This window comes from Pan troglodytes, chromosome 7 (assembly GCF_028858775.2).
Source record: "Pan troglodytes isolate AG18354 chromosome 7, NHGRI_mPanTro3-v2.0_pri, whole genome shotgun sequence".
NCBI classification, from domain to species: Eukaryota; Metazoa; Chordata; class Mammalia; order Primates; family Hominidae; genus Pan; species Pan troglodytes.
Window position 1 is genome coordinate 134,533,471 of NC_072405.2, and position 23,815 is coordinate 134,557,285.

The 23,815-nt window shown below is 43.5% G+C and overlaps 1 long non-coding RNA gene across 1 annotated transcript in view; it reads right to left on the reverse strand.

Annotated features, from left to right (window-relative positions):
* The window catches only part of LOC104007745 (uncharacterized), a gene marked incomplete at its 5' end in the record, with an annotated part of 54,235 nt that overhangs the window by 8,259 nt on the left and 22,161 nt on the right, over positions 1-23,815 (reverse strand). Inside the window, one exon of the long non-coding RNA XR_008536939.2 lies at positions 6,883-7,088. This is a non-coding gene — a long non-coding RNA (uncharacterized LOC104007745). The remainder of the gene's footprint in view (positions 1-6,882; positions 7,089-23,815) is intronic.

Consider the following 23,815-nt stretch of genomic DNA (forward strand, 5'->3'; position numbering starts at 1 on the left):
AACTCATAATTAGAGCTATTAATAGCTACCATTTATGTAGAAGCTGCCATGAGCCAGGCACAGTGGGACATACTTTACCTGTTTCATCTCTCAGCAAATTTTGAGGGACGTAGCTTTATCCACCCCATTTGATAGAAGAAGAAACTGAGGCTCAGTGAAGCTAGACGTCTTGTTGGAGTGTGTTCTTTGCACGCATGAGTTGGGACCCGACCTCACGTCTAAGTGGGCCATCTTGACCACAGCACTGCCTTAATCCAACAACCATCATCCCTCCCCACCCCCTCCACTCTTCAAAGGGCCTCATCGTGGGTGATGTGGGGCCAGACTAAGACCAGGAATGTGGACTTTCTCACACATAGTAGGTGCTTAACAGATGGTAGTGCTCTCTCCTTGCCTCTTTGGACACCCACAATGGAGTGATTCAGAGCCCAAGTTTTGGGCAGATTGTACATGCATGGGCTAAATGGGCTCTGAGAGTTGGCATCCAACTTCATAAAACAGGAATAATGATAGCTGCCTCCCGGGGATGTTATGGAGATGCAATGTGCTATGTCTATAAAGCACACAGCGTTCCACACGTAATAAGCAGTGACTAAGTGGTCATTACTACTTTACCATAGTCAAGCTTAATTAAAGTGTGTGAAGAGACAGGTAAGGGATTTTCATCCCTACTTTGTGGTTACAGACATAAGCTCCAGAGAGGCTGAGGGGCAGACCCAGAATGACATGGCTGGGAGGGTGATGGCAAGAAGAGAAGCCCAGCCACCCACCGGGCATCAGCTTCCATTCCTCCATGCTATGCTGCCTGGCCTAGCAAGGGCACCCCTGTGTCATGTTGATTCTCTTTTTTATTGCAGAAACTCACTTCCACTTGTGCACAGTCCAGGAGCTTTGCCCCAACTAGTGCTGTCACAAGTCATGTGACAATAACCAGGGGTATGCTCCCATTAACAGAGACGGTGGGATGCCAAGGCCTGCTCCCACCTCCAGCCTCCCATCATTGTTGTAACATCTTTGGACACCTCCCTCCTTCTCCCAAGGAAAGCCACAGCCCTGTGAGTGACCAGAGGCAACAGAACAAAGACCAGATTCTCAGTTTCCTGATTCCCTTGCACAGCACGGTCTCTCTGCAGGGAGTCTGGGAATCCTGACACTGCCTGGATGGAGTGTCCACACCAGTGGAGGGTCTGGCTAAAGGTCAGAACTGTCTCTTCGCCAACCAAGTGTGGCTGCTCCTATGTGTCTGTGGCTCTGGCTATAACCCTCAGAGGTGTGTGTTGAGCAAACAGAGCGAGCTTCTGCCATCCATTAGTAAGAGCTAACATTTACTGCATGCCCACGACCTGCCACATGTTGTTCTAGCTGCTTGCTAATGAACAGCAGCGAATGGTTGTAATGGTTATAATGGTCGGGCACACTGAATCTAGAGCCAGACAGCTTTGGATCAAATTACACTCTTCCTCTTACTGGCGTTGTATCTTTGGCCAAGTTACTTAACCTCTTTGTGCCTCAGTTTTCTGACCTGTAAAATGGGGGTAATACCTTCATGAGGCTCTTATGAGCATCATGTATTCTACTTGACTCTTTACATGTTTGTTCTTGTTTGATCTTCTGAAAACATTTTGAAGTAGGTATTATTATCCCCCATTTACATGTGAGGAAACTGAGGCATAGAGCCAAGAAGTACACTGCCCTAGGTCCCACAGATGGTAGTGATTGTAAAAAAATAATATCTAACATTTATTAGACTCTTACACAACAAAACAGAGTGGTTGCTACAATTGCCCCTGCTTTACAAATAGTGAAAACTGCGGCACAGAGAGACTAAATACTCTGCCCAAGATCAACTAGTAAATGGCAGAGCCACAATATCAACCCAGGTTGTGTGGCTTTGGAGTCTGTGCTGTTTTGTGTTTTGCCACGGAACCCCCAGCCCTGGCTCTGTCTGTAAACACCCTGAGACTCACCAATGAGCTGTGAAATCGGCCATTTCATGGGGAGGGTGGGTGGCAGAAAGCTCCTTTTTAACCTTGAGTGGCATTTTTTACCCAAGGAAGAGTTACAAGATAAGCCACAATGATCATCCAATAGAGGTCGTTCTAATTTTGCAAGGGCTGATTCTCCAATCACAGCAGTGTTTCTCAGTGGAGGTGCTATTGACATTTGGATGAGATGTTCTCACGGCTATGCAGTGTGTAAACTGTCCTGCATATGTCAGGGTGGTTACCCCCCAACACACACACACACCCACGGAATGTTAGTGGCTCCCCTAGCCACTGTACTATACCAAAATGCCCCATGCGACTTTCAAATGTTTTCTCAGTGGAGGGGAAGATTCTGCCCCTGGTGAGGACCATGGAAATAGAGCATCAGCCACTTCTCTCCTCTTTTTACAAATTCAACTCAAACCAAGAATCGGGAGAAATCGGAATCAAACACGGGACAGCCAACAGTGTGAGGCTGAGTGTGATTGAGTACCAAGTCAGTGGTAGTGACAGGCGTAGGACCCTGGTGAAGGAGGAACAGCCCTGCCCACATGCACAGCCAGGAGCTGCCCTGTGGCAAGGCTCCTCACTGGATGTGGGAGCAGAGGAGGAGGCAAACCAGAGAAGGTAAGATGAAACCCAAATGAGGCCATTTCATTCCCTTTCACCATTCTGTTGGCTGAGAAGGCTAAGGCAAGGGCCTGGAGTAGTGCAGAACCCCAGGTGTGGAAGTCGGAATACCAGGACTGATAATAAGCTGTGTCATCATGGCCAAGCAATTCACTTTGCCTGCCTTAATTTCCCCAGTGGCCTGGTGGTGATGCCTTCCCAACCCACTTCCCAAAGTTGTAAGCCTCAAGTGACATCAGCAATAGGGGGGTGTCCGGAACAGTAAATATCACTACTGTTTTTGTTTGTATCCAAAGCCAGTCTCTGGGCATCGAGTGCTGTTCCCTTTTGGGTATCTGTCACCATTCATAGAAGAATGAACCACTTGCCAAGGCCACACTCAGTGATTCATTTGTCCCCCTGGAAATACCAGGAGAGCACTTCCTTCTCAGGACAATCACTGCCAAGTGCCAAAAACCTCAAGAGTGATGAGCATGGGTTGTCCCAGAGTACAGAAAGGACCCACGTCACCCAGTGACAGAGCAGGCAGTGGGCGTGGCTCTGAGCCTTTGCTGTCTCCTCCCTCTGTGAGGAATGCCAGGGGGAGCTGTAAGCATCATTTAAGGGCACTGTGGTCCAGGACACAGGCTTGGGAGTTCTACATTGTGTATTTGTTTATTTTTGAGAAAGGAAAGAGAATACTACAAAGACTGAGCATTTATCATGTGCTAGGTGCTGTGCTATGTGCTTGACATACATGCATTTATCTCATTTAATAGCATCTCAGTGACCTGGCTATTATTATTCCTACTTTACAAAGAGGAAGCTCAGGATTAAAGATTTAAGTAATTTGCCTAAGGTAATTCACCTAATAGGTGGGCATGGTAAATGAAACAATGCCGCTTCTCAAATGTTCATGTCTTTTTTTTTTTTTTTTTTTTGAGACAGTCTCTCTGTCACCCAGGCTGGAGTACAGTGATGCAATCTCAGCTCACTGCAACCTCCGCCTCCAGGGTTCAAGTGATTCTCATCCCTCAGCCTCCCAAGTAGCTGGGATTACAGATGTGCACCACCACGCCTGGCTAATTTTTGTATTTTTTGTAGAGATGGGGTCTCACCATGTTTGCCAGGCTGGTCTCGAACTCCTGACCTCAGGTGATCCACCCGCCTCGGCCTCCCAAAGTGCTGGGATTACAGACTGAGCCCACTGTGCCTGCCTTCAAATGTCCATGTCCTAATCCCCAGAAGCTGTGACTATCTTAGATTCCATGGCCAAAGAGAATTAAGATTGCCGACGGAATTAAGGTTGCTAATCAGCTGACCTTAAAATTGGGAGATCCCCTGGTTGATCTTTATAGGCCCAGTGTAAGCAGGAGGGTCCTTAAAAGTGGAAGAGGGAGGCAGGAGAGGAGAGGCAGAGGGAGATGTAGAAGATATAGAAGAATGGTCAGAGAGAGGTAACATTGCTGGCTTTAAAGATGAGGAAGGAGCCATGAGCCAGGGAATACAGGCAGCCTCTGGAACCTGGACAGAAGGAAACAGATTCTTCTCTAGCCTCTCCAGAAGGAACAGAGCCCTGCTGACACCATGATTTTAGCCCAGTGAGATCTGCACCAGACTTTTAACCTATGTAACTACAAGAATATTAATTCGTATTGTTTTAAGCCACTAAGTTTGTGATAATTTTTTATGATGTCAATAGGAAACTGATACTGTGGGATACCTTGAATTTGACCTTGGGCCTGCCTTACTGAAAATTTGTGCTCCTATTATACCAAATTGACCTGGCTTTGAAACCTGGTTCCATTTGTTAGATATGTGATTTGGGGCACATTAACAGTGATAGAAAAATAGGCTTTACAAGCTTCTTTGGATTTGAGAAGTACCATATTTGATTGTGCGCCCCAAATTTATTTATCTGGTGACCTAAAAGGCTGATATTACCCTGATATTTAAAGCAAGAAATATTCTCCTAGATGGCACCATTCAAGCAGCTCAGACTTTCAGCTCTTATAACCTTTGATGGTTAACACTGAGTCTCAACTTGATGGGATTGAAGGATGCAAAGTATTGTCCCTGGGTGTTTCTGTGAGGGAGTTGCTAAAGGAGATTAACATTTGAGTCAGTGGACTGGAAGAGGCAGACCCCCGCTTCAAGCTGGGTGGGCACCATCTAATCAGCTGCCAGCATGGCTAGGATAAAAACAGGCAAAGGAACGTGGAAGGACTAGACTGGCCTGAGTCTTCTGGCCTCCATCTTTTTCCTATGCTGGAGGCTTCCTGCCCTCAAGCACTGGACTCCAAATTTTTCAGCTTTTGGACTCTTGGACCTACACTACTGGTTTGCCAGGGGCTCTTGGGCCTTTGGCCACAAGCTAAAGGCTGTACTGTCAGCATTCCTACTTTTGAGGTTTTTGGGACGGCTTCCTTGCTCCTCAGTTTGCAGACAACCTATTGTGAAACTTTACCTTGTGATCATGTGAGTCAATACTCCTTAATAAACTCCCTTTTTCTTTTTTTCTTTTTTCAGACGGAATCTCGCTCTGTCACCCAGGCTGGAGTGCAGTGGCACAATCCTGGCTCACTGCAACCTCTGCCTCCTGGGTTCAAGCGATTTTCCTGTCTCAGCCTCCCGAGTAGCTGGGATTACAAGCATGCGCCACCACGCCCAGCTAATTTTTGTATTTTTAGTAGAGATGAGGTTTCACCATGTTGGTCAGGCTGGCCCTTTCATATATACATCTGTGCTATTAGTCCTGTCCCTCTAGAGAACCCTAATACATAACCCAATTGATGAAGTAGGTTGGAAGTACCAGTGTTATTAGAATTAATATCGTAAGGCTCTTTGGGAACTGCAGTAAGCCCTCGTAGGAGAATCATAGCAGAGGCCCCTGGTTTTAGAATAAAACCATGTTTCTTAGGCAAATAACAGCTCTCAGCTTGTTTCTGGGCCATGGGAGAAACTTAACAGAGTAGTCCCCCTGCCTTATCAGTAAGGGATACATTCCAAGACCCCCAGTGGATGTCTGAAACTGTAGATAGTACCAAACCCTATGTATTTTGTTTGTTTGATCTAATAACCAAGATGGCTGCTAAGTGACTAACAAACAGTAGCATACACAGCGTAAATATGCTTGACAAATGGAAGATTTGTGTCCCGGGCAGGATGGAATAGGACAGAGCAAGATTTTGTACAGTACTCAGAATGGAGTGCAACTTAAAACAAATGAGTTATTTATTTCTGGAGGTTTCCGTTTAATATTTTCAGATTGCAGTTGTCCATAGGTAACTGAAACTTCACAAAGTAAAACCACGAGTAAGAGGGGACCATGTACCTGGCCATGCAGCACCTTGCTACTTAAGCAGCTTATTATGAACTAAGATATTGTTTCAGAAAGAGTATTCCACTAACACCCAGAAACTTCCCTGAGGTATCAGGACCTTCTGGCACACATGTCTTGGCAAGATACAAGTGAACCTGCTCCTTCTGCTCTCCAGACTATCCACAATGTGTCATCAATATAACAGACTCACAGGATACCCTGCAAAATGATAAGATGGGAAAGTCTCCTATGTACTAAGTTATGGCAGAGCCAGAGTTGACATAACTTTGAAGCAAAATGGTGAAGATGTACTGTTGTCTCCTCTAGGTAAAAGCAAACTGCTTCTTGTTTTTGTCTTCTCATTGGGATAGCTGAAAAAGCATTTTGCAAATTAATAGTTGTATATTAGGGACCACAGGCTTTTGAGGTTTTGGGACTTTGTCAATTTGCTTCAATAAGGAAATCACAACTTGGATCAGTGACTGCAATAGAAGTCTCTTCCTGATTAAGCTTTTGATAGTCCACTGCTATTTTTTAACCTCCAAGTATCTTTCTGTACCAACTAAATATAGTGATATACAGAAATAACCACTCATATATATTTCAAGTCTTTGGTGATGCCACACATTTCTGCAGTTCCCTCAGGAAAGGGTGGCTGCTCTTGATTTACTTTTCTGGCAGGGAGGGGGAGCTTTCATTTTCTCTCTTCTGCAATAATAGCCTTTATTTATGGGTCCCAAGGGCAATATGGAATTCTACTATGGAATTCTACCAAGCTGAGCCTATATGATTCCATCAGACACTACAGGACTAGAGAAATAACCACAGGGTGAGTTGAAGGCTCTAGTGAGTCTGTTGCAAAGCAGCCTACAATAAAAATAGAGTGGATCACCCGACACTGGGTATTGGTTATCTATAGCTACGTCTCAAGTTACCCAAAACTTAATAGCTGAGAACAGCACTTACCATCTCACAGCATCTGTGGTTCAGGAATGCTGGAGCAGCATGGCTGCATGGTCCTGGCTGAGCATCCCTCCCAGCCTGCTGTCATCTCAAGGCTTCCCTGAGGGATGATCCACCTCCAAGCTCAGTCACGTGGTCGCTGGCAGGCTGTAGTTCTTTGACATGTGGGCCTTTTTATGCCTCACAACATGGGAGCTTTCTTCCCCCAGCTGAGCAATCCAAGAGAGTGTGAAAGAGAACCCAAGGTCCAAAAAAAAGAAAAAAATCTTTTTATAACCCAATCTTGGAAGTGACATTCCCTAAGTTCTGCCATATTTCATTTACTAGACCAAATAAACCCAGCCCACATTCAAGCAGAAGGGATTCCACAAGGGTATGGATACAGCAGGCAAGGAATGCTGCACTTCATTTTAGAGGCTGGCATTACTCTGATTATTGGCCCACAGTAGTGTGCTAAGTCCCCATGAATTAAGGATAGCTCAAAGTCGGCATCATGAACCCTAAAAATCTGTGTAACTTCTTTCCTCAGAATAAAATTACCCTGGTAAATGACTGCAGGACCCTTTCAGAAGGCTGGAGGGAAGATGTGCTTACATACTTGAGATGATTTTGGAGGGTCTTCCTCAGGGTACTCAATCTTCCACTCATTCTAAGTGTTCTCGGTTCTCTAGCTTTGTGAACTGACTCTATTCTCTTTTGATGACTTGATGGCTCAAGTATGAGCTCTAGTTCCCAGAAAAGGAGAGGTTTTTTTTGTTGTTGTTGTAGTTTGTTTCTGATGGGGGTCTCACTCTGTCACCCAGGCTGGAGTGTAGTGGCGCAATCTTAGCTCACTGCAAACTGTGCCTCCCATGCCTCGGCCACCCGAGTAGCTGGGATTACAGGTGCCTGCCACCATGTCCGTCTAATTTTTGTATTTTTAATAGAGATGGGGTTTCATCACGTTGGCCAGGATGGTCTCAAACCCCTGACCTCAAGTGATCTGCCTCCCTCAGCCTCCCAAAGTGCTGGGATTACAGGCAGAAAAAGAGAGTTTTAAAATTTGTTTGGGTTTTTTTGTTTTGTTTTGTGTTCAGTTTTAAGATTTCAAGTAGAACCTTCGTGATTTGCCTATCTATTTTCACCCTTGGGACTCCATGATAAATTCACCACCACCAAAGCCCAGAGCACTGGGATTGCCACCCCTGCATGTCTGCTTACTCTGGTCACCACACCTATTGCCTCCAGTGGTTGAGTGAAGCTATGTGACCAATGCCATCCAGATCCTCGATGACATCAGGAAGGCCATTCAAGTTCAGTATCTTCTATCATTATCCCTGGTTTTCACAAATAGCCCCTCCAGCATTTTTCAATGATGCTGGTTCTTTCTTTGCCAATGTATTACCCAAGGCTTGGAGAAAGGAGTTTCTTTTTTTAGTTCTCTCAGAAAATATGTTTAGGGAGTAGTTAGGTAGCTTTTATGTAATACTCCATTTTTCTGTCTACAACTTTAATTTCTCCTTTATTTCTCTAAATTATCCTGAGAGATTTTCAGTATCTAAACTTCATTTTCCAGGGGCCACCTTTGGGACAGGTTTAAGTCAACCAACTAACCAATTATCTAGAATCAGCTAAAGATGCTCAAGCGAGCACATTGACCCAAGCATTGTTGACCTGACTTCTCTCTTTCTGCCTTGGTTCCTAACCAGTGGGTTCTGACTGCTACAGCATGTTTCTCTAATGGAATGTTAAGTGGTGGTTTCCCATATTGAAGCAGAGGAGTTGAGCTCAGAAATTAGATTCTTCTCTGACTTTCCAAGCTCAGTATTTCTGACTTGTGCACTGCCATCTGCTTTCAGATCTCCAGGAAACAAGGAACAGGAAATGGAAGAACACAGAGTTCACGGGCTCACACTGCAGCCTCGGCTCTTCCTCGGAGGGTCTTGGAATAGTGACTCAACCTCTTTAGGTTTCAGTATCTTTAACTGTACTAAGAAGAGACTGAATTAGAGGGTCTCTACTATCCCTTTGCCCCTTACAATATGGGCCTCTAGCCTAATTCTCCTGGATATCAAGCCCTAAAACTTACACCTGCTTTCCTTCTAGCCACTATTTATTTGGAAGCTAGTGATTCTTTCCCAGACCCAGTATCTTACCTAATTAGCCATTTACCCATCACATTGCATCAGTTTATCTGGTATATTTAAGCACAGATAATATTAGAACCTCCTCTTCCCTAGGGAGTCTAAGATACCCCAGAATATGGTAACTTTTCATCAGAAAGGGAAAAGAAATTATAATAGAGCAATCCACACACTAAGAATCTATTTCAACATTTTCTACCTACCATCTATGTTACCATTTTCAACATTCATTGAACACCAACTATGTATTAGGTCTTTGGACACTTCATATACTTCATGTCATTTATTTTCACTACATAACTCTGGAGATAAACATCCTCCTCTATTTCATGGATGAGAACACTGAGGCTCAGAGAAGTTAGTCCGGCTTGCCCAAGATAAAAACGCTGGTGGGTGGTGTAGGTAGAATTCTAACCCAATCTACTTGGCCCCAAAGCTAATGCTCATTACACTGCCTCCATATCATACAAGCAGTTGGGTTCTTTCTCTGTTTCTAGGGCCTTTTGTTTACAACAATTATTAAAGGTTTGACCACACTTACCCGTGTTTTACATCCATTTTCTTCAGATCTGCCTCAACCAAAGATCTATCAGTTGAATAACTGACCTTTGCCAGGGATCTTTTTACATCTTATTCATCTCTCTATTCCTTCCCCACCCCCAGACCTAGCTTCCAGCAGGTGTAAAATATATGCTTGCTAATTAACATACATCAGTATTCCAAAAATGTCCTCTGCAATGAATACGATGCTGATGACTTTTGTTGAAAGAAGGCTTTTTAAAACATCATTTAAGAAAGAAAATTGGCACTTGTCATACTGCCCATTATGACCGTCATCAGCTAAGCTTCCTTTTTTTTCCTGCCCCAATTTAAAAAGTAAAGTCTGATTTATTAGAATGGCTCACATTTCTGAAGCTATTACTATTGCTATTGCTAGAGCTGTGGCCAGCTCCTCCCTGGACAAAGGAAGGTGAAGTGTGATTGACACCAGATTCACCTGCCATTTATGCTAATGAGTACAGTCACAATTAATGTCCCTGAGGTTCTCATATGGACTGTGGAGTCATGCTGATTCAAATCCTGATTCACTCAGATTTCTAAGGAGTTCTGAAATGCTGGGAAAAAAACAGAGGACCAAGCAACAAAGTGAACCCTTGGCTGTTGTGCCCTTTCTTTGTCCAGAGACCTGCCATTTTGTCTTCTGGACACCTTTGTTTGGCCGATATTGGGATAGAACTACGAAGTTCAAATGGGGCTGCTCATTGGTTCACTGCCAGGCAAGAGAGTGGTCTCTGGGGTGAGGTGCAGGGCTTTATCTTAGACTTAGAATTTGGACACTTTTCCACCAACAAGCCAATATTTGCTTTCTCTAACATAAGGGCAGTGTTGGATCAGAAAATGTCTGCAGATTCAGATGCTAATGCCTACACTTCTGCTAGCACATAATCAAATTCACATTGCTTCCCTAGTGGAAATTTTTATCAGAGATATTTTGTCTGGACCATTCACTAAATCCCAGATTCAGGGCCAATAAAAACTCTACCATTCCTACACTTACATGCTGTAGTATTATGGTGCACCTTCCAAGCCATCACCTATTCTGTCTGTCCAACTTTCAAAACATGACCTGAACCCTTCCTTCCCCCCATGTCCAGCACTACTATCCTGTCCAGGCCACCATCGCTTCTCAACTGAACCACTGAGAGGTGGTTTTTCACCTCTCAAGTGGTGTTTCAGGATTGATCCCTGACATATCAATCAGAATGGTCTTTGAAAGGTAAAAACCAGATTGTATCGTTCCTTTGCTTAAATCTTCAAGCGGATTCCACTGCATTTAAAATAAAATGTAATCTTGCCATGGCCTGAAAAGTCCTAGACTTATGGCCTGTGCCTCCCAATCTGATCTCATCTCATCTCCTATCATTCCCCTCCTTGCTCACCCTGCCCCAGACCCACTGGCCTTCCTGTATCCCTGGAATATGGCAAATGTGTTCCCACCCACGGGCCTTTGCACTTGCTCTTCCTTCTGCCTAGAGCACACTTGTACCTGTTCTTACAATGCTTGGCTCCTTACCCTTCAGGCCCACACGTCATTCTCTCTGTTGCTTCCCTGACCCCTTCATTTGAGCAGTCCTCTCTGTCCCCATCATACTTCGTCATATCACCCTGATGTATTTCCTTCACAGTACTTATAACCACCTGAAATGATTGTGTTTACTGTTTATTTGCTTAAAAAAAAAACTCTAAAATGTGAGCTTTCTGTCCTTTTGGGTCATGGCCCTTTCTCCAGAGTCTAGCATAGGATCTTGCACATAGTAGGTGCTCAATAAAACATAAATTTGTGTTGAATAAATGAGTGAACCATACATGTTCAATGTATAATAGCAATACCAAGGAGAAAGCTGTTAAAACTGTATGTGGTATGGAAAGACTTCATGGAAGAGGTAATCTTTGTTCTGAGTCTCAAAGCATGAGAGGTTTCCCATCAGGTGCACAGGATGGGAAAGGATGTGCGATGGGGAACAGACAGATAACTACAATACTGCTGAGTCTTATGGCCCAGGTCTACAATGTCCTATGAGAGCACAGAATAAGGAGTGACTAAAGCTGAGTAGGAGGTCAGGGTTTAAAGAAGGAAATAACGTTTGAGCCGAGTTAAAAAGACTTTACCAGGCTAAGATAAGGAAGAGGCTTTTCAGCAGAGTAAACATTCTAGACAAGGCACAGAGTCATGAAAGAGAATGGTGAGAAGGAGGCTGGAGGGAAGGGGGGTGTTGGGATTAGATCATCAAGGGCCTGGCTTGCCTGCTAAGGATTTTGGATATTTTTTCTCATTAAAAGATATAGAAAATAGAAGTATTTTAGCATTCTGTGGAAAATAAACATATTAATACTATGACTAACCAACAATGTGACCTTCACATATACAATAAAGATGAGTCAGGGAGACTTAAAAATATCTAAATGGAACACATATATTTATATAATTATAGATGTACACCCAAACATTGTTATTTTTGGTAGATCAAAAGGCTTTATGCATGACCAGATTTGCATGCTAGAAAGTTCATTCTAATGATACCAGATGGACTTCTCCAACTATCTGTGGTGAAAGACCAAATATTATAATTTCTAATCTGTTGTGATTAATATTTTGTAAAACACAACAAAAAATGTCGTGGTAATGTTAAATTGCTCTAAATGTCCCTAAGCACTTACTCTTGGACTCTGTACCTCCTCCCAATTGGGTAAGAAATATTTGGTGGACTGGCCCTGATCCGTGGACCCCACTTTGAAGCACATTGCACTAGAGTGTGAAGGGTCAGTGAGCTCATGGAGACTGTCCAGAAGGATCCAGGCAGAAGGTGGTCATGGCACCCATTATCCTCTATTAACACTTTTGTGTCCCCTATGGGCCACTACCTCTCCATGACCCTTCTGCCACTGAGAGTGTGAGGTTATCAACAAACTCACTAAATACTTGTTCAATTGAAGAATGGCCCACTCCCCGAGGAAATGGTGTAATCCTGCAAAAATGCCTGTTATTTTTCAATAGCCACTGCCAGTTAATCCATCATTCAGTTGAGAGGGGTTACTCTGGAGACATTTTGGCTCGGAAACCAGCGTGCACCCTTAGATCTAACAAAAATAGCAAAGAAAAATATGTTTTTGAATTTACATATGTAATTGTATGAAATGTGTTTCATTCAGATATTTGCAAGACATCCCTTTGGTACATGTGAGGGTCACACATATCAGCCTCTCTGTTGCTGCTCTGACCCCTTCACCTGAGCATTCCTCCCTCTCCCCATCATGCTTCATCATATCTCCCTGGTGTATTTCCTTCATGGTACTTACCAGTTCCATCATAGTGTTCATTTATTTTGCCTGGTGTGGTGAAAATAGTATGGATTGTGGAATTCTAGTTTTGCCATTTTACTAACCCTATGTGGCAAGTAAGGTGACCTAACTTCAATGAGCTTCAGCTTTTTTTATTTGAAAAGATGTGAGAAGGCCAGGCGTGGTGGCTCACGCCTGTAATCCCAATACTTTGGGAAGCCAAGGCAGGTGGATCATTTGAGGTTAGGAGTTCAAGACCAGCCTGGCCAACATGGCGAAACCCCATCTCTACTAAAAATTCAAAAATTAGCCAGGTGTGGTGGCGGGCACCTGTAATGCCAGCTACTCGGGAGGCTGAGGCACAAGAATCGCTTGAACCCGGGAGGCAGAGGTTGCAGTGAGCTGAGATCGTGCCATTGCACTCTAGCCTGAGCAACAGAGTGGGATTGCTTCTCAAAAAAAAAAAGAAAAGAAAAGAAAAGAAAAGATGTGAGAAATAATATTTTTATTCCAGGATTGTTTTGAAAATTAAGTTAAATACCACATGCAAAACACCTGGCATACAGAAGGTGCTGAATAAATGTTGTCCTTTCACCTTATTAATTTTGTTCCTTGTAAATACCCTTAGCCATGGGCTACAGAAAAAGATTAGGGTCTTTGAATAGCTTTTTAACAGCCCAGAATAATGAATAAAGAATTGCTGGTGGAGTCTGTTTGTCCTCCATCTGTTTCTGCTACACCCAATGCAACAAGTTTCTTATCCCAAATAATTACTTGCACATGCCTGATCTCCAGTGGAGCCCATCCCTATTTGCTCCTAAAACAATTGTATAATAATACCAAAGATCTGAAATCTCATGAAGCTCAGCCTACCCAGGCTGTCCCTCACTATGTTAAATTGAGCTTGGTGTAGGAGAGGTATCACTTGGCTTTTTCCCTTCCTTTGAGCTTGCTCTGGCTTCAAGAGCTGAGTTCATAGACCTTAGCAGACGTATAAGATCAAAAAGAAGCTGGTCCCTGGGGAGAAAATAAAAATTCCCTCCAAGTGCGTAAGGTAATGTAACAGCGATGACTTGACAAGCAAGGCCTTCCTTCCCAGGGATCTGGACAGACTCTCCTTAGACTTAGAGGACCCACCAGACCAACACCAGCCTCTGATGTCCACACTGCATGAAACACCGCTTCCTGGCTGCCTTGCCCATCTAGGCGGAAGGTGCAGGTAGTGAGAACCACCATGAAATGGTCTTTGGCTCTGAATAGTGACCAAGAGCATTTCTGAGCCCCAACACCCCTTTGTCCCCTCCACACACATCTGCCAAGCTCCACCCTTCCCCTGGCAGGGTTTGAGGGTAGCTCACACATTCTCTGAGCAGCTGCCAAAGTGCTCCCAGGAAGGCTGGACCTCTCTCTGCCAGCAGCTGGTGCCCTCTGCTCTGCTCTGCTCTTTTTCCCTTACTCCTGTTCTCAATGAAATGGGCTGTACTTGGAGTAATTCTGAAGGTTACTGATGATACCCAACAGAATCAGACAGACCCTGGGTCTCATCCCAGCTCCTTCCCTTGCTAGCTGTGTAGCCCAGTTTCCTAAGTTGCAGCTTCCTTGCCTACAAATGGTGCATGACAATGATGCTTGTCTGATGAAGTGGTTGTGTGACTGATTGAAATGATGCACTAGGTGCTTAGTGCAGTGCTTGCTGGAGAATGGATGTTCAATAAAATACTAGTTGTTATTACTGTTGTTGTCATATAATCTGCTAGTGTGCCTGTCACAGCCCATCAAAGATGTATTTGTTTCCTAGAGGCTGCTGTAACAATTTATCCCAAATTGGATGGCTTAATACTACAGAAATTTGTTTCTCTCACAGTTCTAGAGGACAGAAGTCTGAAATCAAGGTGTCAGCAGGGCCTCACTCCCTTAGAAGGGTTCATGGAAAAATCTTTTCCCCTCCTCTTCCAGCTCCTGTAGGCATTCTTTGGTGTTCCTTGGTTTTTAGTCACTTCACTCCAATCTCTGCCTGTGACTTCACATGGCCTTCTCTTCTGGGTGTCCCTGTCCTCTCCTCTTCCTTTGCCTCTTTATTTTTTTTCTTTTTTTTGAGACGGAGTCTTGCTCTTTCACCCAGGCTGGAGTGCCATGACACAATCTCGGCTCACTGCAACCTCTGCCTCCCAAGTTCAAATGATTCTCCTGCCTCAGCCTCCCAAGTAGCTGAGATTACAGGCACCCACCACCACGCCCGCCTAATTTTTGTATTTTTAGTAGTGACAGGGTTTCACCATGTTGGCCAGGCTGGTCTCAGACTCCTGACCTCAAGTGATCCGCCCACCTCAGCCTCCCAAAGTGCTGGGATTACAGGCGTGAGCCACCGCACCCGGCCCCTTTGCATCGTTCTTATAAAATCACTTGTAAAGGCATTTAGGACCCACCTAGATCATCCTGGATAATCTCCCCCAACTCAAGATCCTTAATCACATCTGTTACTATTAAGGTAATAGTCGCTCCTGTGTCATATATAGTAATATTCTCAGGTTCCAGGGATAAGGACAAGGCTGGATCTTGCTGCAGAGTACCATTAAACCCACTATAAAAGATCTTCCTTAGGAAAATGGGCTTGGGAAGGAGGGCTTTTGCTTGCTTCTTATTCAAGAGTCTCAAATCTTGACAGCATTTCATTGTCAGCTGCAAAACTCTCTTTGCTGTCTCTCCCAGGAACCCATTCATGGTCCACCCTGCCACACCCTGATAGGCAGAGGCCCCATGGTCAATGGGTCCCTGGAACCATGAAACATAAACAGCCTGGGGGTGAGCCTGTTGGGTGGTGGGATGAGATGGAATGAGCTATAATGGCTAGAAATATGTAGCTGGAACAAAGGAACTCTTAAGAAAGATTAAGATCTTTCTTAATCTTGAATCCCCTGGATATTATTCATATTATGAGGATGCTGTAGACAGGCCAAGCCTTGGGTCATTTGGTCTTATGTTAGGCACCTGGATACAAACCATACCATGATCAATCTTCGCTCTGGACATGAAGTGGCTTTGATGCCCGCAAAACTGTAGAAATAGATGTATGACTCTCAATCCCTGATCACTGAGAAGGGAGAGATACCATGTTGCACAATTCAAGGCAGAAATCATGCATTGTGTCCATGAATTTGTGGAATATGATGGCAACGACACCCTGGATTTCTGTGTGCAGTGGCAGCTCTGGGAGGGGGCGCAGGGGAGTTAAGAAAAAAAGGCCCAGCCCAGGAGATCAGGGGCCTCAGGCCGTTTCCAAATCAGGGATCGGTGGGAGTGGAGGTAGAGATCCGGCCTTTTCTCACTCTAGATTAGCCCCATCACCTTCTCTGCAAATATCCTCACCTCTGAGGAGACTCAGTTTTCTCACTGTAAAATGAGAGGGTCTAGGAGGCTGAATAATGGTCCCCCAAAATATCTATGTCCTAATCCCTGGAACCTGGGAATGTTACCCTATATAGCAAAAGGGACTTTGCAGGTGTGATTAAGTTAGGGCCTTGAGATGGGGAGATGGTCCTGGATTATCCAAGTGAGCCCTAAATGTAATCACACATGGCCCCGTGGGAGGGAGGCAAGAGGGACATTGGACTACAGCAGAGGAGAAGTTGATGTGATGACTGTTGCAGAGAGTGGAGTGATGTACCCACAGCAAGCGAATGCCAGCAGCCACTGAGAGTGTCACTATTGGAAGAGGCAAGAAACAGATTCTCCCCAGGAGCCTAGAGCAGGAACCAGTCCCGCCAACATATTGAATTTAGCCCCACAAGACACATTTCAGACTTCTGCCCTCCAGAACTGTAAGGGAATACATTTCTGTCATTTTAAGTCACTAAGTATGTAGTAACAATATGCACCAGCTGCAGCAGAAAATTAATACAAGGGGTTACGCTTTATATGGTAACAACGATAATGAATGATCATTAAGGGCTCGTCTTGTGCCTAGCATTCTATAACACGTTTTACACCTACTTACCCTTAAATCCTAACTACAACTCTGAGAGGTAAGTATTATTAGTCTCAGGGAACTGAGAATTAGAGAGGTTAATTAACTTTCCTGAGATTAAACAAATAGCAAGTGGAGAGCTGGAATTTAATCTCAGGCTCAGCTACTTACCTAACACCTGTGATACCCTGTCTGCCTCTACATAAGCAGTTTTTCCATATACTTTACTTTGTCCTTTTAAGAGGTGTAAAAGATTTCACAACTTACATACCATTTAATTTCTGCTTTCCAACAGAACTCCAAATATCCGTGTGTATGCGTGCACATTGGGACTTTTGTCTTGGGAAATGACACCTCAGTTTCTTGGGTGTACTCAAAATTCTGAGTCAAAATTACTTTTAGTTTATGAAGACCCAATTTTAATAATGCATAAAAACTCACTCAATAGATAACTCTTATCTATTAGAATGGATAAAAGCGCTAAGAAAAATTACCCAAAACTTGAAAATGTGGTGAAAGACAGTGTGTCCTTTCAAAGACTTAGTGGACCATTGTTTAACAGCTCGCCCAAGGGCAATTTAACTCTCTTGGTCAGTGGTTCTCAAGTTTTTTGTTTTTGTTTTTGTTTTTTTTTCAGAGACAAGGTCGCCGGTTGTGTCGCCCAGAGTGGAGTCAATGGTGTAATCATAGTTCACTGCAGTCTCAAACTCCTGGGCTCAAGAAATCCTCCCATCTCAGCCTCCCAAGTAGCTAGGACTACAGGGGTGGGTCACCATGCCCAACGAATTTTCTTATTTTTGTTTATTTTTTTAGAGACAGAATCTTGCTATGTTGCCCAAGCTGGTATTAAACTCCTGGCTTCAAGTGATCTTCCTGCTTCAGCCTCCCAAAATGCTGGGATTACAGATATGAGCCATAATGCCCAGGCTGATTCTCAAATTTTTCATCGCAAGACTCCCTTATACTATTAAAAATCAGTGAGTTCTTTCACTGGGCTTAATACCTGGGTGATGGGGTGATTGGTGCAGCAAACCACCATGGCACACATTTACCTACGAAACAAACCTGCGCATCCTGCACATGTACCCCTGAACTTAGAAGATGAAGAAAAAACAAACAAAAAATTAACGAGGTCTTTACATTCTTTTTGGTTATATGAGCTATATTTATTTATTTTTCTTTTTTTCTATTATTCTTTTTTTTCTTTTTTTATTATTATACTTTAAGTTCTAGGGTACATGTGCACAACATGCAGGTTTGTTACATATGTATATATGTGCCATGTTGGTGTGCTGCACCCATTAACTCCTCATTTACATTAGGTATATCTCCTAATGTTATCCCTCCCCCCTCCCCCCACCCCACAACAGGCCCTGGTGTGTGATGTTCCCCTTGATATTTACCATATTTAGAAATTAAAACTAAAAAAGTTCAGAATACTTATTATCAATTCATCTAAAGCAACAATAATAAACCCATTATATATTAAATAACATTATGAAAAAAATCTGTATTTACAACTCAAAATAATTTAGAGAGAAGAGTAACATTGTTTTATATTTTTACAAATCTCTTTAATGTCTGGCTTAACAGAAGGCAGCTAGAGTCTCATATTTGTGTCTGCATTCAATCTGGTGTAATAACTAGTCTAGTTGGAGTATAAGAAGAAATTCCTGCCTCACACAAATATGTGGTTTGGAAGCGAGGAGGGTGGATTTTAAAAGCTTTTTCAGATCGTTGTGGATCTTCTTGTTTGATACTGTACCTAACTTGGCAAATGGTAGTGTCTTAAAGACTGATGATAATATAGAATCTGAAATTTCAGTGAACTTCTCTTTTTCTTTTCTTTCTTTTTTTTTTTTTTTTTTTTTTCTGAGGCGGAGTCTCACTCTGTCTCCCAGGCTGGAGTGCAGTGGTGCAATCTCGGCTCACTGCAACCTCCGCCTCCCGGGTTCAAGCCATTCTCCTGCCTCAGCCTCCCAAGTAGCTCAGATTACAGGCGCCCACCACCACGCCCAGCTAATTTCTGTAGTTTTAGTAGAGACGGGGTTTCACCATATTGGCCATGCTGGTCTCTAACTCCTGAGCTTGTGATCCGCCTGCCTCAGCCACCGAAAGTGCTGGGATTACAGGCATGAGCCACCATGCCCAGCCCTCAGTGAACTTCTTAAACTCTGTTACATTAAAGTCCATTGATTTATCTTACACTTTGAGTGAATCTTTTGCCCACGTATGGATTTTATAATATCATACGTCGATCATTTGGAAATATATGGTTCGCTGGATTATATAGATCTTCCCAATGTTAATATAATTCATTATATAATAATAAAAATAATCACATTTGTTAATACCACAATCAGTCGCAGCAGAAAAGTGTTACTACTGGAGGCTGTTCAGGCTCAGAATGACAGAACAGTTTCAAAATGCTAATTTTCACTCAAAATGCAAATTATATCACTTAAACAAATACTGTCAGTAAGTTTCCTTGAAATAACAGAGTCACTTCATTCATTTTTGAGAAACTATCTGCCAAATATTCAAGTATGAGTAACCGTGGTTTGTCAGTCATTTGCTTAAAAAGAAAAACCAATAGTGTTTCCTGAAAAACTCAAACAATAGCACAGTTGCATTTCTTCTAGACAACTGTTTTGCATTAGTATGCAGCAGAAGTGTTTGATGGGCACCATAGTTTCCCTTTCACCACACATAAATGGGGCCGGGCACGGTGGCTCATGCCTGTAATCCCAGCACTTTGGGAGGCCAAGGCGGGTGGATCACTTGAGGTCAGGAGTTCGAGACCAGCCTGGCCAACATGGTGAAACCCTGCCTCTACAAAAAATACAAAAATTAGCCGGGCATGATGGCATGAACCTGTAGTCCCAGCTACTTGGGAAGCTGAGGCAGGAGAATCTTTTGAGCCCAGGAGGTGAAGTTTGAAGCCAATTAAGATCGTGCCACTGCACTCCAGCTAGGCAACAGAGCAAGACCTTGTCTAAAAGAGGGAAAGAAAGAAGAAAAAGGGTGTACTCAAAAAGTCAAGATTTAATAAAATTAAGTTTTTAACTGCTTCATCAAGAACACTCGAGTAAATTCTTTATTTTAAGTTCAGGAGTACATGTGGGGGATGCACAGGTTTGTTATATAGGTAAACGTGTGCCATGGTGGTTTGCTGCACGGATCATTCCATGAGCTAGGTATGAAGCCCAGGATCCATTAACTATTCTTCCTGATGCTCTCCCTCCTCCCCATTCACCCTCTGACAGCATCCAGCATGTGTTTTTCCCCCACCACGTGTCCATGCGTTCTCCTCATTCAGCTCCCACTTATAAGTGAAAACACGCAGTATTTGGTTTTTTGTTCCTGTGTTAGTTTGCTTAGGATAATGGCCTCCAGCTGCTTCCATGTCCCTGAATATGTATTATGTTTATACATGGCAGTGAAGAATACACTGACTAATAGTTTGGTCCCACCATCTTGTATTTGTACCACATTTGTGCCAGCAGCTGTATGCACATGGCCTTTGCTGTATCAGTGCAGATGTCAACACAGTTAAAATAAATAAATAAATGAACAAACAAACACATACATACATAAATAAGGCAAGAGGGCAATTACTATCTTAGTGTTATTATGAAAGTAGGTTTCAAGCCGGGCGCGGTGGCTCACGCCTGTAATCCCAGCACTTTGGGAGGCTGAGGCGGGCGGATCACGAGGTCAGGAGCTCGAGACCATCCTGGCTAACACGGTGAAACCCCGTCTCTACTAAAAACACAAAAATTTAGCTGGGCGCGGTGGCGGGTGCCTGTAATACCAGCTACTCAGAAGGCTGAGGCAGGAGAATGGCGTGACCCCGGGAGGTGGAGCTTGCAGTGAGCCGAGATAGCGCCACTGCAGTCCAGCCTGGGCGAAAGAGCGAGACTCCATCTCAAAAAAAAAAAAAAAGAAAGAAAAGAAAGTAGGTTTCGGCCGGGCACGGTGGCTCACACATGTAATCCCAGCACTTTGGGAGGCTGAGGTGGGCGGATCATTAGGTCAAGAGTTGGAGACAGCCTGGCCGAGATGGCGAAACCCCATCTCTACTAAAAATACAAAAAATTAGCCGGGCATGGTGGTGTGTGCCTGTAATCCCAGCTACTCGGGAGGCTGAGGCAGGAGAATTGCTTGAACCTGAGAGGCAGAAGTTGCAGTAAGCTGAGATGGCGCCACTGCACTCCAGCCTGGGTGACAGAGCGAGACTCCATCTCAAAAAAAAAAAAAAAAAAAAAAGGAAAAAGCATGTACCTCCTGAGAAGTTTCAGACTCCACCCCGTCGGGGCCTCTTCACCACCCTTCCAGAATCTCTGCTCTAAGATGTTGTCTAGCTCTTAGAATTCATGACCCTTTCCTAGCACCAGATTTCCTCGATGGCTTTATCTAAACCTGTCTTCATCACTGGAGTCATAAAGACAGAAGGGTAGCCCTAATATTCCTGTTACCCTCTCCTTCCACCGAGATTCTGAAATAAGCAATGTGAAATATGGCTGGGAGGAGGGCGGGGGGAGGATCATTCAAACGTGAGCACCCACTCACACCTGCCCCCAGCCTGGGGTACCAACACTGGGTGGTAGAACAAAGAGGACAGTGAACTTTATGAAGGTCCCCATAGGGTGTTTGAGGCCCTTCCAAGCCCTTTCTGAGCAGTTTTCAGGAAACATCCCCCTTTTTGCAGGACTGTTTAATCTCTTTTTCCAATTAATTTCTCCTGACAACTACCGTTAGCCACATAAGTAATGATTTCTCTTCTAGGTCAGCCTCTCCATAACTATTTATAATCCTACATGAAGTCATTCCTCTTTTCAGTTCAAGATGACTGATAAAAAAAAAAAAACCAAACAACTAATTATGTCAGTTCATAGAAACAGAATTTCAAAGGGTAGTTTGCGGACAGAGTGACCCGATAGATAATTATTTTCCCTTGCACCTAGTTCTCTAACCACCCGGAAGCCTTTATCACCACCTCCACCTCCTCATCCCTGATTAGTGACTTTGAAGAATCAGCAGGGACTCAGAGAGTTGGGGAAGGAAGAAGGGGGATGAGATTTGCATCAAGGCACAAGGATTTTAGGGTATTAATAAATCCCCCAAATGTGTCAGCTGCAGAGCTTGGGATGAGATTAGGAAATCTGTAAAAAGCCTCTGAAATAAATGTCAGAGAAGAGACTATTTAGGGTTTGGTATCAGGTTGAAACTGATAAGATTTCACCACAGTAAAAATAGGTAAATGCAATCCATCTCAGCCTTCTTCCTCTGGAGCCACCAGGAGGACATTCTCTGTGACCTTGAGGATTTAGTCAAATGAGTATAAAGGAGTTTAGTTAAAACATTCTCCCAAAGACATCCACACAGCAACAGACTGCAGGCTGAGAATTTCTCTATTCCCATCCTCCCTGTCAATTAGTCCCTTATCTATTTAACACATTTTATTGTTTTTAGCGTCTGCTCCAGCGGTAGTGGAATCAGCTCTGCACAGGAAGCAGAGGGAGCCTCCATAAAAGTAGGTGAGGGCCAGGCACAGTGGCTCACACCTGTAATCCCAACATTTTGGGAGGCCAAGGCAGGCGGATCACCTGAGGTCAAGAGTTCGAGACCAGCCTGGCCAACGTGGTGAAACCCCGTCTCTACTAAAAATACAAAAATTACCCAGGCGTGGTGGTGGGTACCTGTAATCTCAGCTACCTGGGAGACTGAGTCAGGAGAATCACCTGAGCCCGGGCGGCAGAGGTTGCAGTGAGTCAAGATCACACCACTGCACTCCAGCCTGGGCAACAGAGTGAGACTCTGTCTCAAAAACAAAAACAAACAAACAAAAAAAAAGCAAGTGAGAATAAAATACTAACACTTTCAGCTTTTAAAGACCAAGAGTGGCCCAGCATGCTAGCGTACTGCTTAGCATCTCTGGAAGACTTAGACACATATAATTCCAATCTTATTCAAAACCATGTAAAGAACAGAAAAAGAGGACATTATAACCTGATGCTAAAAGCAGACAAAAAGTACAGGTCAATCTCACAAGCAGACATACAAAAGCCCTACAAGTCTTATCATGTATAAAATTGTATAAAGGTATAAAAATAATTACTACATCATGGCCAAGTTTATTCCAATTATGCAAACATGGTGAAACATTAGAAAAATCTGAAAATGCAATTCACTATATGAACAGATTAAGAATAAACAAACAAAAGATACTTTCCTCATACTGAAAAGCATTCAACAAAATTCCATACATATTGGTGATTTAAAAAATAAAAAATGAAACTCTTGGAGCCAGCCAGGAGCAGTGGCTCACGCCTGTAATCCCAGCACTTTAGGAGGCCGAGGTGGGCAGATCACCTGAGGTCAGGAGTTCGAGACCACCCTGGCCAACATGGTGAAACCCCGTCTCTACTAAAAATACAAAAATTAGCTGGGCGTGGTGGCACGCATCTGTAATCCCAGCTACTCACGCAGCTGAGGCATGAAAATCACTTGAACCTGGGAGGTGGAGGTTGCTGTGAGCTGAGATCCTGCCACTGCACTCCAGTCTGGGCAACAGAGCAAGACTCCATCTCAAAAAAAGAAAAAGAAAGAAAGAAAGAGAGAGAGAAGAGAGAAAGAAAGAAAAAGAAAGAAAGAGAGAAAGAAAGAAAGAAAGAAAGAGAAAGAAAGAAAGAAAGAAAGAAAGAAAGAAAGAAAGAAAGAAAGAAAGAAAGAAAGAAAGAAAGAGAAAGAAAGAAAAGTCTTAGGAAACTTGGACTATAAGAGAATTTCCTAAATCTAATAAAGGTGTCTACAGATCCTTAAGAAAAGTACTGACAAAATATTCAAAGTATTCCCTGTAATTTCTGGAGCAAGAAAAAAGTTTTTCACTATTACTATTCATAAAATTATTCCAGAAGTTTGACAAGAACAATAAAATAAGGCAAAAAAGATTTCAGATTCCTTAAAAGCTTAGCTTTTAAAATCACCAACATGCTAACTGCTTTCT